The sequence below is a fragment of the Oncorhynchus gorbuscha genome, linkage group LG05, assembly GCF_021184085.1.
Source record: "Oncorhynchus gorbuscha isolate QuinsamMale2020 ecotype Even-year linkage group LG05, OgorEven_v1.0, whole genome shotgun sequence".
Lineage (NCBI taxonomy): Eukaryota > Metazoa > Chordata > Actinopteri > Salmoniformes > Salmonidae > Oncorhynchus > Oncorhynchus gorbuscha.
Genome location: NC_060177.1, coordinates 19908179 through 19919220, shown reverse-complemented (window position 1 = coordinate 19919220; position 11042 = coordinate 19908179).

Sequence of the window (11042 nt, the reverse complement as noted above, 5' to 3'; positions counted from 1 at the left end):
AAATGACAGTCACAACAATGTCATCCAATAAGTTCTAACTGTTAGTAGTGCACATGTTGGTGACATACTTATAACATGCAACATACATTCCGCCACTGTGTGTGAACGCAACAGCAGCTAAGTTTGTTCGGATGGAGAGGAAGATCCTGCAAGGTTGTCAGTTTTCATGTAAATATATTTGCATAATTTTGCAAGTGAAAGGTGCAAAGGCACATGTTATGATAGATTGTTTGAGAAGGAAATTGTCCAAACAGAAGCACATTGACAAAGCAAATATCTATGTAACATAGCAGGTTTATCAAAGCATTGGTTTTAAGTGACACATTTTACAAGTTTTGGATCCCTTGATGTTAAATGGAGTATGTAATACAATATTAGATTGTCACAAAATTGGAAGAGGCAATTACTTAAGGAAGAAATGTAAGAATTAGTGTCTGCCACCCATTTAAAACCATAAATGGCTTAAAATGATTAGTATAAATAAAAATTCTGTTTGACTTAAAGTCAAAAGATTTGACAGCTATGTCGCATAGAATTCCAGTCAGTTGGGAACAGGTCTTTGATGTCCTAATACCTTGGCATTGGGTCTATGAACTAACATTAAAAAACAACAATTAACACATCAATCTGTTTGTTTCAATTTATGTTATTATATAAAACACTTGCTACAAAAATAATGTTCAATATATAGGGCATTGAACAGTCAGCCCTGTGCAGACTGCCACAAGCAAACAGAATCAATAGAATATCTTTTCTGGTACTGTCCATCTGTGGCTCACTTTTGGAGTCAGGTCCAGGAATGGTTGTTATGTCATAATATCAGAGTTCAGATGGATCTGCAAACTGTATTGTTCGGGGATCTGAAAAAACACAATCAATCAATGGGAAATATCATTATAATTTTGGGTAAAATTGAATTTTTATTTATACTAATCATTTTAAGCCATTTATGGTTTTAAATGAGTGGCAGACACTAATTCTTACATTTCTTCCTTAAATAATTGCCTCTTCCAATTTTGTGGCAGAGCCGCCGTTGGTTATCATTTTGTATTGAGCATACACCTCCATACACTGTTGTTAGTTGCTTGTGTGACAATTTTACCAATTCTTTCAAAATTACAAATCAAATCAAATTGTATTGGTCACATACACATGGTTAGCAGATGTTAATGCGAGTGTAGCGAAATGCTTGTGCTTCTAGTTCTGACCATGCAGTAATATCTAACAAGTAATCTTAACAATTTCACAACAACTACCTTATACACACAAGTGTAAAGGAATTGAATAAGAATATGTACATATAAATATATGGATGAGCGATGGCCGAACAGCATAGATGCAGTAGATGGTATAGAGTACAGTATATACATATGAGATGAGTAATGTAGGTTATGTAAACATTATATAAAGTGGATTTGTTTAAAGTGACTAGTGATACATTTATTACATCCAATTTTTTATTATTAAAGTGGCTAGAGATTTGAGCCAGTATGTTGGCAGCAGCCACTCAATGTTACTGATGGCTGTTTAACAGTCTGATGTCTGAGATTGAAGCTGTTTTTCAGTCTCTCGGTCCCAGCTTTGATGCACCTGTACCGACCTCGCCTTCTGGATGATAGCGGGGTGAACAGGCAGTGGCTCGGGTGGTTGTTGTCCTTGATGATCTTTTTGGCCTTCCTGTTACATCGGGTGGTGTAGGTGTCCTGGAGAGCAGGTAGTGTGTCCCCAGTGATGCGTTGTGCAGACCTCACTACCCTCTGGGTGTCACGACTTCCGCCGAAGTCGATCCCTCTCCTTGTTCGGGCGGTGTTCGGCAGTCGACGTCACCGGCCTTCTAGCCATCACTGATCCATTTTTCATTTTCCATTGGTTTTGTCTTGTCTTCCTTCACACCTGGTTCCAATCCCATCAATAACATGTTGTGTATTTAACCCTCTGTTTCCCCTCATGTCCTTGTTGGAGATTGTTTGATTGTATGTGATGTACATGTATTATGTTGGTGTGCGACAGGTTTTGTATCCACTTTTGTTATTTTGTACATTTTGGTTTTTGGAATTTTATCAGCATTTATTAAACATCTCCATTTTTACTAAGTTCGTTCTCCTGCGCCTGACTTTCCTGCCACCAACACGCACCCTTTACACTGGGGAGCCTTGCGGTTGCGGGTAGAGCAGTTGCCATACCAGGCGGTGATACAGCCCGACAGGATGCTCTGGATTGTGCATCTCTAAAAGTTTGTGATTTTGGTGACAAGCCACATTTCTTCAGCCTCCTGAGGATGAAGAGCGCTGTTGCGCCTTCTTATTCTTCAGTTTGTCCGTGATGTGTATGCCAAGGAACTTAACTTTCCATCTTCAGCGCTACTGTCCCGTCGATGTGGATAGGGGGGTGCTTCCTCTGCTGTTTCCTGATGTCCACGATCATCTCCTTTGTTTGTTGACGTTGATTGTGAGGTTATTTTCCTGACACCACACTCCGAGGGCCCTCACCTCCTCCCTGTAGGCCGTCTCGTCTTTGTTGGTAATCAAGCCTACCACTGTAGTGTTGTCTGCAAACTTGATGATTGAGTTGGAGGCGTGCATGGCCACACAGTCATGGGTGAACAGGGAGTACAGGAGAGGGCTGAGAACACACCGTTGTGGGGCCCCAGTGTTGAGGATCAGCGGGGTGGAGATGTTGTTTCACCTCACCATCTGGGAGTGGCTCGTCAGAAAGTCCAGGACCCAGTTGCACAGGGCGGGGTCTAATGACGAGTTTGGAGGGTACTATGGTGTTAAATGCTGAGCTGTAGTCGATGAACAGCATTCTTACATAGGTATTCCTCTTGTCCAGATGGGTTAGGGCAGTGTGCAGTGGGATTGCGATTGCGTCGTCTGTGGACCTATTGGGACGGTAAGCAAATTGGAGTGGGTCTAGGGTGTCAGGTGGGGTGGAGGTGATATGATCCTTGACTAGTCTCCCAAAGCACTTCATGATGATGGAAGTGAGTGCTACGGGGTGATAGTCATTTAGCTCAGTTACTGTAGCTTTCTTGGGAACAGGAACAATGGTGTCTGGGCTAGTAGCCTTGCGAAGGTGAACACGTTAAAATGTTTTACTCACGTTGACTGCGGTGAAGGAGAGTCCGCAGGTTTTGGTAGCGGGCCGTGTCGGTGGCACTGTATTGTCCTGAAAGTGAGCAAAGAAGTTGTTTAGTTTGTCTGGGAGCAAGACATCGGGTCCGCGACAGGGCTGGTTTTCTTTTTCTAGTCCGTGATTGACTGTAGACCCTGCCACATCTGTCGTGTCTGAGTTGTTGAATTGCGACGCTACTTTGTCTCTATACTGACGCTTAGATTTTTTGATTGCCTTGCGGAGGGAATAGGTACACTGTTTGTATTCGGTCATGTTTCCGGTTGCCTTACCCTGATTAAAAGCAGTAGTTCGTGTTTTCTGTTCTGCGCAAATGCTGCCATCAATCCACGGTTTCTGTTTAGGGGAAGGTTTTAATTGTCGCCATGGGTACAACATCACCGATACACTTGCTAATAAACTCAATCTTGAAGTTTTGCTGTAATATTTGATCTACCTTTTCTGGAGGATGACATTTAAATTGCAGCCAACTCTGTATGGCTTTTATTTTAAAAGGAAGACACTTTAAATAGGATTACACTGTCAATCCACCATAAATGTGCGGTTTTAATCTGCAAAAGGGCAAAGAGCCCCATTTTAAACATATGATGTGCCTCCCTTAGTAGCCTTCTGGAAACCAGTTTGGATTTAGAGTTTCTGTATGTGCCTTAATATTCAAAACATTTAGTCCTCCACACTTATGCTCTTATATATAGATACAGTGCCTTCAGAAAGTATTCACATTCCCCTTAACTTTTTCCACATTTCGTTGTGTTATAGCCTGAATTTAAAATTGATTCAATTGAGTTTTTATGTCACTGGCCTATAAACAATACCCCATAATGTCAAAGTGGAATTATGTTTTTTTTAATGAAAATCTGAAATATCTTAAGTCAATAAGTATTCAACCCTTTTGTTATGGTAAGCCTAAATAAATTCAGGAATAAAACTGTTACGATAAATGAGTGGGGAGGTGTGGAGTCAGGCGCAGAGAGCAAAAGATGTGGGAAAAAAACACACTTTAATGTCCCGGAAACATAACATGAACAAAAGTAGGAAAACAATTGATCAGAAATATAAACGGACAGCGTGAAACCCAAATACAAACAAAAATACAATCAAACAACAAAACAGACGAACAAGCCCGCACGAAACAGAAGCGGGCTGAACAAACTATATATAACCCTACCCTAACAACCAAACAAGAAACAGGTGATGATACCAATTAGACAAAACTAAAGGAACACAGAACAACGGATCGGCGATAGCTAGTAGACCGCCGATGACGACCGCCGAGCGCCACCCGAACAAGAAGGGGAGTCACCTTCGGTAATACTCGTGACAGTACCCCCCCCCCCCCCTGATGCGCAGCTCCCGCAGCGCGCCGACGCTGGCCTCGGGGACGACCCGGGGGCCGAGGCGCTGGGCGATCCGGACGGAGGCGATGGAACTCACTCAACATAGATGGATCTAGAATATCCCTCACCGGAACCCAGCACCTCTCCTCCGGACCGTACCCCTCCCAGTCACCGAGGTACTGCAAGCCCCTCACCCGGCGTCTCGAGTCCAGAATAGCTCGTATCTTGTACGCCGGGGACCCCTCGATGTCCAGAGGGGGCGGAGGAACCTCCGGAACCTCATCTTCCTGCATGGGACCAGCTACCACCGGCCTGAGAAGAGACACATGAAACGAGGGGTTAATACGATAATACGAAGGAAGTAATAATCGATAACAAACCTCGTTTATTCTCCTCAGGACTTTAAATGGCCCTATACACTGCGGACCCAGCATTCGGCAGGGCAAGCGGAGGGGCAGGTTTCGGGTCGAGAGCTAGACCCTGTCCCCAGGTGCAAACACGGGGGCCTCACTGCGGTGACGGTCAGCGCTCTTCTTCTGCCTTATACTCACTTGGCGTAATGACTCTTGGACAGCCCTCCAGATCTCCTTAGAGCACTGCACCCACTCCTCCACCGCAGGAGCCTCAGTCTGGCTCTGATGCCACGGTGCCAGGACTGGCTGGTACCCCAACACGCACTCAAATGGTGACATGTTGGTAGAGGAGTGGCTTAGTGAGTTCTGGGCTATTTCTGCCCAGGGAATATATCTCGCCCACTCCCCTGGCCGGTCCTGGCAATATGACCGCAGAAACCTACCCACCTCCTGGTTCACTCTCTCCACCTGCCCATTACTCTCCGGGTGATACCCTGAGGTCAGGCTGACCGAGACCCCCAGACGTTCCATAAATGCCCTCCAAACACGGGAGATAAACTGGGGGCCCCGATCCGACACTATATCCTCGGGCACCCCGAAGTGTTGGAAGACATGGGTGAAAAGAGCTTCCGCAGTCTGTAGGGCCGTAGGGAGACCGGGCAATGGGATAAGATGGCAGGACTTAGAGAACCGATCCACAACGACCAGGATCGTTGTGTTACCCTGAGAGGGGGGAAGGTCAGTAAGAAAATCCACCGATAGATGGGTCCACGGCCGTTGTGGAACGGGAAGAGGTTGTAATTTACCTCTTGGCGGGTGTCTAGGAGCCTTACTCTGGGCGCACACCGAACAGGAGGAAACATAGAATCGCACATCCCTCCTCAAAGTGGGCCACCAGTACTTCCTCTCAAGACCTCTCACTGTCCTAAAAATACCTGGGTGACCCGACGAGGGTAGACAATGAGCCCATCGAATCAATTGATCACGAACAACCAGCGGCACGTACCTACGACCCTCCGGACACTGTGGAGGCGCAGGTTCCTCCCTTAGCGCCCGCTCGATGTCCGCGTCCACATCCCATACTACTGGTGCCACCAGCTTAGCTGCCGGAATGATGGGAGTAGGATCGATGGACCTGTCCTCAGTGTCATAGAGTATTGACAGCGCGTCGGCCTTAGTGTTGAGGGAACCTGGTCTATACGAGATTCTATGACGATGATTCAGTCTCCTAGCTGATCGGATATACTCCAGGTTACGGTGGTCAGTCCAGATAAGGAAAAGGTGCTTAGCCCCCTCAAGCCAGTGTCTCCACACCTTCAGGGCCTTAACCATAGCCAACAACTCCCTATCCCCCACATCATAATTCCGCTCCGCTGGCCCGAGTTTCTTCGAAAAAAAGGCACAGGGGCGGAGCTTCAGTGGCGCACCCGAACGCTGTGAGAGCACCGCTCCAACCCCAGCCTCGGATGCGTCCACCTCTACTATAAACGCCAAAGAAGGGTCCGGATGCGCCAACACCGGCGCCTCAGTAAACATCGCCTTCAACTTATAAAAAGCTCCGTTCGCCTCTGCTGACCACTGTAAACGCACCGGTCCAAAACCCCGGATAAACCTCCGGTAGTAATTGGCAAACCCCAAGAACCGCTGCACCTCCTTTACCGTGGTCGGAGTCGGCCAATTACGCACGGCCTTTACGCGGTCACCCTCCATTACCAACCCAGAGCTGGAAATGCGATAACCCAGGAAGGAAACTGATTGTTTGGAAAACTCACATTTCTCCGCCTTCACATACAGGTCATGCTCCAGCAGTCGTCTAAGAACCAGAGATACATGCTCAGTGCGTGTAGCGAAGTAGATCAAAATATCGTCAATATACACCACTACACCCTGTCCGTGCAGGTCTCTGAGAATCTCATCCACGAAGGATTGAAATATAGCTGGAGCATTTTTTAAACCGTATGGCATGACGAGGTACTCATAATGGCCAGAAGTAGTGCTAAATGCAGTTTTCCACTCATCTCCATCCCGAATACGCACCAGATTATAAGCACTCCTGAGATCCAGTTTAGTGAAGAACTGCGCTCCGTGAAATGATTCCACTGCCGTAGCAATGAGAGGTAGTGGGTAACTAAAACCCACATTGATGGAATTTAGACCTCTATAATCAATACACGGATGTAAACCACCATCTTTTTTTCTTCACAAAAAAGAAACTCGAAGAGACAGGTGACATGGAGGGCCGAATGTACCCCTGTCCCAGAGCCTCGGTGATATAAGTTTCCATAGCCACCTTCTCCTCCTGGGACAAAGGATACACATGACTCCTGGGGAGTGCAGCGTTACCCTGGAGGTTTATCACGCAATCCCCCTGCCTATGGGGTGGTAATTGGGTCGCCTTCTTTTTACTGAAAACGATAGCCAAATCGTCATACTCAGCTGGAATGTGCAAGGTGGAAACCTGGTCTGGACTCTCCACCGTTGTCGCACTGATGGAAACCCCTACACACCTGCCTGCACGCTCATCAGACCACCCCTGTAGAGTTCCCTGTTTCCATGAAATCGTAGGATTATGAATAGCTAGCCAGGGAATCCCAAGTACAATTGGAAACGCAGGTGAATCGATAAGGAACAAACTAATTCGCTCCTTGTGATTCCCCTGCGTAATCATCTCCAACGAAATTGTGGCTTTCCTCACCAGCCCAGACCCTAATGGTCGACTATCTAAAGAGTGCACGGTAAAAGGGGGGGTCTACTTTTACTAACGGAATCCTCAACCTCTGAGCGAGTCCGCGATCTATAAAGTTTCCAGCTGTGCCTGAATCTAACAGTGGAGAGAAGGAGAATAATTAAGGAAACAAATTAATAGGAACATGTGACCAACAGGAAACTCTGGGAGAGTGTGGTGCTTACTCACCTGGGGTGACCGAGGAGTGTTCTGCCTGCCTTCTCGATTCCCAGATGAATTCTTCCAGCACCGACCAGACGTGTGCCCTCTCCGGCCACAACTGGTACAGGAGGAGCTTCCTCCTCCAATCTCCCTAGACGCAGTCCCTCCTAGCTCCATCGGGATAGGAGCAGGAGGGTCAGGAGGTAGAACTGACAGGACCCTTTCAGAACGTCCACGAGCAGCTAGCAGATGGTCCAACCGGATCGACAGGTCTATCAGTCCATCCAGGCTAAGTGTAGTATCCCGACAGGCCAGCTCCCTACGGACGTCCTCTCTCAGGCTACATCTGTAATGGTCTATCAGGGCCCTTCGTTCCACCCTGCTCCAGCCCGTTCCACACCGCATTAGCCCACTCCAGGGCTCTACCGGTAAGGCATGTGATGAGGACCCACACTCTCTCCTCTTCTGAGGGAGCCGGCCGAACGGTGGCCAGGTAGAGGTCTAGTTGAAGCAGGAATCCCTGGCACCCCGTCGCTGCTCCATCGTACTCCCTCGGAGGCGTAATGCGCAGAGCGCTGGAACCGGATCCAGATGGGGGAGATGGTAGAGTTGCTGGAGAGTTGCTGGTGGGAGGGTCGGTGGGGTAGTAGGGAGACCATTCCTCTCCCAACGATCCATCCTCTCCATCATCATCATCTGATCCATCGCTGATCCTAGGCGATAGAGGATGGATGTGTGATAAAGGACTCTCTCCTCTGTAATACTCGTGAAAAAAAAACATTTTAAAGTCACATAATAAGTTGCATTGACTCACTCTGTGTGCAATAGTGTTTATCATGATTTTTTAAATAACTACCTAATCTCTGTACCCCACACACATACAATTATCTGTTAGGTCCTTCAGTCGAACAGTGCATTTCAAACACAGATTCATCCACAAAGACCAGGGAGGTTTTCCAGTGACTTACAAAGAAGGGTACTTATTGGTAGAGGGTAAAAACAAAAGCAGAAATGGAATATCCCTTTGATCATGGTGAAATTATTCATTAAACTTGGTGTATCAATACACCCAAAGATACAGGTGTCCTTCCTAACTCAGTTGCAGGAGAGGAAGGAAACCCTTCAGGGATTTCACCATGAGGCCAATGGTGACTTTAAAACAATTTACAGCGTTTATTGGCTGTGATAGGAGAAAACTGAGAATGAAGCAACACTGTAGTTACTCCACATACTAACCTAATTGACAGAGTGAAAAGAAAGAGGCCTGTACAGAATAAATATATTCCAAAACATGCATCCTGTTTGCAACAAAGCACTATAGTAATACTGCACAAAATTGTCAAAGGCAATTCACTTTTTGTCCTAAATACAAAGTGTTATGTTTGGGGCAAATCCAATACAACACATTACTAAGTACCACCATCCATATTTATATTATATCATGCCATGGCTTGTAATCGTTAAGGACTGGGGAGTTTTTCAGGATAAAAAATAAACCAAATTAAGCTAAGCACAGGCAAAATCCTAGAGGAAAACCTGGTTCAGTCTGCCTTCCAACAGACACTGAGAGACTCCCGGGTGGCGCAGCAGTCTAAGGCACTGCATCTCAGTGCTAGAAGCATCCCTACAGACTCTGGTTCGATACCAGGCTGTATCACAACCGGCCGTGATTGGAAGTCCCATAGGGCGGCACACAATTGGCTCAGCGTCGTCTGTGTTAGAGTTTGGAAGTCATTGTAAATAAGAATGTGTTCTTAACTGACTTGCCTAGTTAAATAAATGTCAGACTTGTGTGTATTTGTGGGAGGGAAGTCAGGTGCAGGAGTGTAAAGTGGAGTCTTTTAATGAATGTCCACGTAACATGCTCCATAACACTAATAAGAATAGAATATAAACAAACATGGGTACGAGGACATGTTGCGCACCTATACAATAAACACAACACTGACAATAAACAATCTCTGACAAAGACATGAGGGGAACAGAGGGTTAAATACACAACAGGTAATGAATGGTATTGAAAACAGGTGTGTGGGAAGACAAGACAAAACAAATGAAAAATGGATCAATGATGGCTAGAAGACCGGTGACATCGACCGCCGAGCACCCCCCGATACTGGCCTAGGGGACGACCCGGAGGGCGAGGTGCAGGGCGATCCAGATGGAGACGGTGGAATTCTTTTAACATGGAAGTATCTAACACATCCTCCACCGGAACCCAGCATCTCTCCTCTGGGCCGTACCCCTCCCAGTCCACGAGGTACTGAAGGACCCTCGCCCGACGTCTCGAATCCATAATGGATCGAACAGAGTACGCCGGGACCTCCGCTATGTCTAGAAGAACATCACACACTTCAGCCTCCTGGAGCGGGCCAGCCACCACAGGCCTGAGGAGACACATGGAACGAGGGGTTAATACGGTAATTAGTGGGCAGTTGTAACCTATAACATACCTCGTTCACTCTCCTCAGGACTTTAAACGGCCCCACAAACCGCAGACCCAGCTTCCGGCAGAGCAGGCGGAGGGGCAGATTTCGGGTCGAGAGCCAGACCCTGTCCCCTGGTGCGAACACCTGGGCCTCACTGCGGCGACGGTCTGCGCCAAATTTATGGTGCCTTATGGCACGCTGAAGGTGGACGTGGGCTGCCTCCCAGGTTTCCTCAGCACGCCGAAACCAATTGTCCAACGCAGGAGCCTCGGTCTGACTCTGATGCCAAGGAGCCAGAACCGGCTGATACTCCTTTTCAATGTGTATTAGGGTAAGGTTAGTGGAGGAGTGATGTAGCGAGTTCTGGGCCATTCATGCCCAGGGCACGAACTTCGTCCACTCCCCCGGCCCGGTCCTGGCAATAATACCGCAGAAAAATCCGGGAAAGTGACAAACATTAGTGCAACAGAGGGCTCTGGATGAGAATGGTGCCTACTCACCTGGGGTGATGCCAGAGTGCCCTGCCTGCCTTCTCTATTCCCAAAGGAACCAACCCGGCACCGACCAGCAGTGTGGTCTCTGCAACCATAGATGGTGCTCGAGAGGGAAGCCCCTCGGGTCACCCTGCGCACCCCCCAATTCCATAGGTTCGGGAGAGAGAGTGCAGGAGGATGGAACAACCAGACCCTGATCTAGACGTCCACGAGTAGCCAGCATGTTGTCCAGCCTGATGGACATGTCTACCAGCTGGTCGAAGGTGAGGGTGGTGTCTCTACAGGCCAGCTCCCAACGGACGTCCTCGCGTAGACTACAACGATAATGGTCGATCAAGGCCCTATCGCTCCATCCAGCTCCGGCAGCCAAGGTCCTAAACGCCAAAGCAAACTCCTGTGCATTTCTGGAT